This window comes from Etheostoma spectabile, unplaced genomic scaffold (genome assembly GCF_008692095.1).
Source record: "Etheostoma spectabile isolate EspeVRDwgs_2016 unplaced genomic scaffold, UIUC_Espe_1.0 scaffold333, whole genome shotgun sequence".
Taxonomy (NCBI): domain Eukaryota; kingdom Metazoa; phylum Chordata; class Actinopteri; order Perciformes; family Percidae; genus Etheostoma; species Etheostoma spectabile.
In genome coordinates, this window is record NW_022605586.1 from 332121 (window position 1) to 339781 (window position 7661).

The 7661-nt window shown below is 53.7% G+C and overlaps 1 protein-coding gene across 1 annotated transcript in view; it reads left to right on the forward strand.

The window, feature by feature from the left end:
• The window catches only part of nek5 (NIMA related kinase 5), a 202024-nt gene that overhangs the window by 129766 nt on the left and 64597 nt on the right, over nt 1–7661 (forward strand). The window lies entirely within an intron of this gene.

Here is a 7661-nt window from a genome sequence, read left to right on the forward strand (position 1 = left end):
ACTACTGGAGCTGCGATGGGAGGGGATAAGCGTGCAAGGAGCGGAGCGGATGAGGAGGAGAGCGTGGGAAACGATGGGGGATCCGAAGCCAGCCCGGCCGGAGGTGAACTGAAAAAGGAAACGGGCGAGTAAGGAATTCACAAACACAAGACAAAAGGTACCACTCAAAGTCTGAGAAGTTCACCCATGAAGTAGAGACTGACGATCAAGTGAAAAGGGGGTGGCAGGTGTAAAGGATGATGCAGGCAGGTGTGGATGCGGAGCGGGCGAGGGTGCAGTGGGTTGATGATGAGGATGGTAGTTGACGGGGGCGGTGTGTGTGTGATCCACGGTTCGTGACGGGAGTGCAGTTTGGAAAAACCCAAACACAACAAGACAGCAAGGCAACAAAACGTGAAGTAGGGAAACAAAAATAATAAAGAGGACAGACTCACGGACCAGCCGGACCCCCAACCATGACGTACCCCGCCTCAACGGACGCTCCAGGCGGACAACAGGCTTGTCCGGTGGGCCCTGTAGAACTCAACTAGTGGGGTGCGGTGCACAGATATGGCTGGCGGGATCCAGGAACGTTCATAGGGCCAGTTAGCCGGCCCAGTACACCAGGTACGGTATCACGACCACTACGGTCGCACGTCTAGGAGGCGGCGTACGTCTAGGCCAGGTGGCCGTCGATGATCCGTGGGGGCGGAGGTGCTGCCCCTGGCGGGTGGGGATGGTGGTGACCCCGGGAAACGTGGAGCACGAGGTGGATGTGAAGTGGGATGGAAGCTTGGTATGGACGTTGGTGGGCGACAGGACAGCTGCAATCATAGGGGACCCACAAACCTTCCTTCACCGCAGAGCTTCTTGGACCAAAGTTGAAGCGGAGGTCGTGGGAGGAAGCCACACCTTCTGGCCGGCAATAAGCGGGGGCGGCATCCGGTGTGGTCGGCCAGGCGGTGTTGAGAGACACGGTCGTTGCAGGTGCGGCTATAGCCTCTCCACCACACCCGTTGGCACCGCCGAAGGTGCCTTGTACTTGATGGGACCGCCACTTCTTTTTCCAAGGCGGGAAGAGTGGCGGTGGAATCCCAGGGTACAATGGAAGGGGGAGATCCCAGTGGCAGAGCGGGGCAGGGCGTTGTGTGCGTTACTCCAACCACGGAAGATGACTACACCAGGAGGACGGGATACGGTCGCACAAACCGAAGGGCTTCTTCCCAGGTCCTGGTTTGGACGCTCGGTCTGTCGTGGTCGGGGGGTGATAACCGAGACAAGCGGGCGGTGATCCGAGGGCTTGGCAGAAGGCCTCCACACCTGGAGACGATATTCCCGGGGGATGGCGTGGGCCGGAAGACATGATGGACTAGGAGCTTGGCGGTTTCCAGGGCTGTAGGCAGCTATAGACAGGGGGATGAAGTGGACCGATTTCAAAAAACCGGTCCACTACAGTCAGGATGACCGTATTACCCTGGGGTTGGGCAAGCCGTGACGCAAGTCTACGGCGATGTGGACCAGGCCAACCGGGTACAGGGGAGGGGATGGAGCAGGACCGGCGGGCCGTTGATGGGACGGTTTGGCTCGGGAACATCCTCGCGGCGACCACGAAGTCCTGGCAATGTTCTACGCCGTGTCCCACCAGACGGAGCGGAACAGTGTTCTGGCGTGCCGGGTTGCAGCTGAAGCGGGAGGCGTGTGCCCATGAAGGACTTGGGAACGGGCCCCCGGGGACGTAGAGGCGGTAAGCAGGTCGGGACCGGGGTCTGGGGGGGTCAGTGGCCTGGGCGCGGCGGACTCCACCTCCCAGACCTGGGAGGCACAGGCAGGAAGGGGGAGGATGTATCAGGTGGGTTCCCCGAGTCGTCGGAGGAGTGGAGGCTGGGGAAAGGACGTCGGGCTTGGTGGTTCCGGAATCCGGAACAACAATAGGACAAGGTGCAAGCAGAAACGAGTAAAAAACAGGGCCCCACATGGCTTGGCGTGCGTTCAGTCTCGGGGAATGGATGTACAGCAAGGTTTTTGTGGTCGGTCCGACGAGAAGGGTTGTTGGGCGCCATCCAGCCAGTGTCTTTTCCACTCCTCCAAGGCCAGCTAACAGATAAGGCTCCCGGTCACCACGCTGTAGTCTGCTCTGGGGAAGTTATGGGTCTGAGAAAAAGGCAAATGGATGAAGTTTTGATCTGAGAGGGAGCGATGGGAACAGGGTGGCTACCTCCACCATGTCCGGAGGGGTCCCCGCCATACATACTGAGGGCAGGTTTGGGGTTAGTGAATAGAGGGGCGGGGAGTGTAAATGGGAGTAGCTGCAGCGGCTCTGGCGACCAATGAAGGGGCTGGAAGGTGAGGTGAGGCGAGTTATCTTAGCAGGGTTGCCGTAACCGCAGCACCGATAAACAAAACCCAAGGAGAGGGATGAGGAAAGACTGAACTCACACTTCCGGCTTCAAAAATAACGCGTTCTCCAGGAGCCGCTGCCAGAGCACTAACCGGCAGGCTCTGTGTCTGGAGGGTCACGGAGAAGACGGGATGTCGTCCAGGGACACAAAGAGAAGCAATGGAGGTAGTCATGAAGGCCCGGTCATTCACAAGAGCTGAACAAAGCAGTTGCAGGTGAGACCAAAACGCCCTACTTAATATTCATAGTGACCGGTGGGGTGTTAAATGCTTTTTCCACTCGTCCCCCTCCCAATCTCGACCAGGTGGTAGGCATTCTTAGGTCTATTTGGTGAACATGTGGGACCGGGAGAGGGACGTGTAGACAGAGGCCAAAGAGGGTTAGACGGGTACTTCGTTCAACCGTGATTGCTTTAAGCCCCCGGTAGTCGCTACATGGGCGGAGGGTTTGGTCTTTTTTGGCCACCAAAGAAAAAACCTGCGCCAGCGGGACGAGGAGGGCGGATGATGCCGGGCGAGAGACTCCTGATGTATTGATACATAGCCTCCCCTCCGGCCCGGATGCTTAAACAAGACTAGTAGGCAGAGGAGCTCGGAAGGAGGCTAAGGAGCAGGTCGTGGGGGGTGGGGGGGCAAGGACGGGGCCTGGTCCGGTGGCAAACCAGTGTAGACTGGTATGGGAAAACGAAGAAGGTAGAAAGGATTAAGAGGTTATCGAGCATGGAAACTTACCGGGGGCTCGCGCCTGACAGGAAGGCAGGAGGAAGAAGGCTGTGCTCCAGTTTATAATCGTCCCGCGCCAAGTCCACGTAGGATTGTGGAGTGGCGAGCCAGGGGACAACCAGGATGAGGGGAGAGGGCTGGGGAGGAAATAAGGTGAGAGAGAGGGTCTCGTGGGTGATTAACGGAGGTGAGGGAGTGTAATGGGGAGTGCGGTGCCACTGATGGTGGCCGAGGGACTGACCGTGAGACTGTGGCGCGTAGAGGAGTGCGCGTGGGACGGGGGGATGGAAAGTGACGGGCGAGTCGATGTCGATGAATTTCATCTGCACCTGAGTCGACAAGTGCCCCCAGGGGAACGGAACGTCCCGCCCAGGGGAAGGGAGACGTCTGTATAATTGCGCTGTTGGGGAGGTTTGGATCGCAGAGCTCCCACTGCTAATGGCGAGCCTGCTCTTTTTGCAGGAGGGACAAGCGCAGAGAAAATTGGGGGGCGGGGGATTGACCGCAATACAATCAAGACCCGCGAGGCGGCGATGCTCAGTTCACTGGGGACAGACGAGCTTGCTAGCTGCATAGGCTCCGGCGGACGGGAACAGACAGAGTAGGAGGGACGATGGGACATGGCTGGGAAAAGGGGGAATAGAGACCCTAGACGGTGCGGACCGGAACCGGGGAAAGGTGGAGACGCGTGAGAACCGCGACCCTCTCTTCCTCTCCTGGATGCGATGTCCAAATCGATGGCAGCACCGATTAGACAATCCAGGGTCCCCATGGATGTCTTTTATCCGGTCCGAGGCCGGCCAGCGAAGCGCAACGGAGGGCTGGTAGTTCCACTCCGATTCGGCGGCCAAAATGCGGAAAGTCGACGGAGTACCTCCGCGTCGCTGCGGTCCTGCCGGAGAGAATGAGGCGGGATTCATTCTCAAGGACCGCACGGGTGGGCGAACAACCTCCTAATACTCCTCATTCGAGGAGGAGTATGAGGGAGGAGCGTCGGCCTCCCTGGTCACGCGGCGTACCAGTAGACGCGCGCGGTCGCGAAGCAAACCAGCACAAAACCACCCTGGCTTTGTCGGAGTGGAAAGGTACTGGTTGTCTGCTAAAACTAGGGCGCAAGGTACAAGAAAACCCCCCCGCAGTCCCAGCAACCGGAGAAATCAGGCATGGCCCAGGGGGGGTTTCCAAGGGGGGTCGAAGGGACCAAATTACGGAGGGGAGTACGCGAGGGGAGCAGCGGAGCAGACGGAGCAAACGGAGCGGGGTTTGCGATGGGGAAGGAGAGGTTGGGGGAAACTAAGCTGCCTAGCTAGCGCTGAATGTCACTGGTCAGGGAGCAAAGTGCCTGCCAGGCCTAAGGGCCGAGGGTGTGGGGCCGAGCAAGCTCCCTGGGAGGCCACAGCGAAGGCTAAGTCCTGGGGGGAAGGAGAGGGATGGGAGTGGGGGCGTGAGGCCCATAGGGACTTGACGTACTGTAGGGGGAACAGAAGGAGGACTCAAAACGCACGGCTCACAGGGAAGGTATTCATTAGGGAAAAGGGGAATGGGAGTAGGGAGATGGACGCCGGGAGCGGGCGGGGGGGGCGCGAACGGGGAAGAGTCTGAACGGGAGTGGGAACGGGTTCGGGAGGAACCGGAGCAGACGAGGAGGAGGCGAGGACACGAGGAGCAGAGACACGAGGGATGAGACGGGTGGCGACGAGAGGAGAGATGGATACTGGGAGAGCAATGGCGGGATGCAGAGGTGCCGGTGCTGGCAGGGTGTCTGATGATGAGGATTGTAGTTGAAGGGTGGCAGGGTGTGTGATCAGCGTGGCTTCGGACGGGAGCGCAGGAAATCCAAAACCCAACAAGGCACAACTACAACAAGAACAGACAGGGAAAACAAGGACATGATGTAGGGAATCAAAAATAATAAAGAGGACAGACTCACGACCAGCCAGACCCCACCATGACAGTTTTGTATCCATTTTTCTCTTCAGTTGGACGTTATCACATATCTGGGTCTTGAAATGTTAGAAAGCTAGACAGATTAACCTAAATAACATCAACACGCGTAAAGACTAAACTTAAAGGTAAAGAACTACAATACTCAGATCTGAGAAAAAGTCTTTAATTTCTTTCATCGGCTCGCCCGATGTTGCTCAACTACACCTGATAATGATGAGACAAACCCTGAAATATTATATGTATATATGGTTTTGTTTCTAACCCTAAATGTATTCTGAGCCCAGCTCTTCATCAAACGAGCCGAGAGAGAGAAGGGCAGCGCCGCAGAAAGAAAGGTGATACAGACTGTATTAACCTTATTAGCTTGCGTGGCCGCCCCACTGGGCTGTGATGATGGGCGTGTTCAAACCCAGCCAGGAAAGACAACCTAGGCTTGTTCGAGATGAAACTGAGCCTGCCTGTAAAAGGGGACGAGAGCAGGAGGCGCAGTTGGGGACAAAAAGAGCGGTTAAAGCCGGACAGTTTCAGCCGATCAGCGCCTTCAGGATGAACGGAAGTGACAAAAAAAACTTTGGTGCGATGTCGATTAATAAAATAAGTCAGACCCCATATCAGCTGGTACACAGTCTCTAGGTGTTTTAATTAGACAATGGGCGGGCTTAACGGGTATGGTATTAAGCATGCAATTGATATGGGTTGATCAGAAATGTTATAGTATTGCTGATTAGAAAAAAAACTATTAAATGCAGCATCAGCATTGAGTTCAGACCCGTGGTGTTGTCCTGGTAACAAACAACCTAATAGGAGCCAACAGATATAACAGTTTTGCAACAATAAATACACCAATGTGCTTGCAATTATTACGTAAATTGTAATGAACAAGAGTTTCATACTCAATAATAAACTTGCTTTTTTTAACTCTTAATCATTGTTTGGGGGGGTTCTTTGTTATTTTCACAGGTATGGTGAGTGTGTGTGTCTATGAGTGAGTCAGAGATACCAGGGAGAGAGGAGAGGAGAGAGAGAGAGAGAGAGAGAGAGAAACAAAGAAGAGAGGGGGAGGGGGGTGGAATGTGTTTGTGTGTGTATCTTAATTTGTACATTATTTATACCGCAAACTGCCTTTATTTTTTTTTAAGAACACAGCAGAAAGTTCAGGACACTCAAAAAAACTGTTAGAGCCAGCAGGCAGTTTAAAAAAACAAAAAACAAAAACACTCGACGGGGCAGGATGCAAACCCGAGTTCCATTCTACCTCACCATGTCTGACAATTTCCCACGGTACAGAAGTATCCTGGTTGCTAAGTACGAGTTTGTAGGGATGAGCCGAGTACCGGCTGAAACGAGATGGTAACGGATAAAGCACTTTGACGAGTACAAGTAATTATACGAGTAATACGAGCAATATCTGTACTCTGATTGGATAAAGTAGCCATGACGTGTCCCGTTCTGTGATAGGCTTTCACGTGCTAGTCCCAGCGTCCCTCCCCTACACTATTTTGTGATAGGCTAGTCCCAGCGCCCCTCTCCTACACTTCTGTGATAGGCTAGTCCCAGCGTCCCTCCCTACACTATGCTGTGAAGGCTAGTCCCAGGTCCCGCCCCTCAATATTCTGTGATAGGCTGTCCCAGTGCCCCTCAACTACCTATTCTGTGATAGGCTAGTACCAGCGCCCCTCCCTATACTATTCTGTGAGAGGCTAGTCCCAGCGGCCTCCTTACCAACAGATCCTCATGTTGTGGGGTCCACCTCTGTTCTCACAACTCAGGACCGGGAGGAACATCTCTCTTCCCAGGTCCGCGGGCTTTCCCGTTAACATTTAGGGTTTCTTCAGCAAAACTTCAGTTTGTTTTATACTTCGGTTCAAAATAGAGGGAGAGGGACTACAGCATGATCTGTATATGATATCGGTGTACCACATGAATTATCTGTATCCGGATCAGTACTTGGACTGGGCGGAGGCTAACCGGAAGTGGTCAGATTAAACCCGGAAGTGGGTCGGGTTGTCTTGAATGTGCGGGGCTTTAACCAGATGTATTTTAAAGCATGCCAATTGATATGGAGTTGAAGCAGAAATTGTATATTTATGCTGATTAGAAACCATACATGACAGCTCGAGCTTCAGATCAATGGTGTGTCAGTTAAAAAATAAATCTCGATGGCAGAGACGCAACGGGAGTTTCATTTAACCAAGCCAGCATGTATGAAACCCACGTTCACCAGAAATCTACTGGTTATCTATGCAAGGATACAAACCCCACGTTTCACCAGAAATCTACTGGTTACTATGTAGGACTACCAAAACCCACGTCACCAGAAAATCTACGGGTATATGTAAGGACTACAAACCCCACGTTCACCAGAAATCTACTGGTTACTATGTAAGGACTACAAACCGAAGTTAAAAACAAACCTGAAGCTGAAGAAACCCTAAAAGTTAACGGAACAGATCCGCAGACCTGATTGGCTGACGGAGCGGGAGAGAGACTTGTATAATACTTGTACTCGGCAAAAGTGCTTTATCTATACCGGATACTCGTTTCAGCCGGGTACTCGGATCATCCCTACTCATTATGTATTTGTAGTTAACTTAGTCATTTCGATAGTAGGCTAA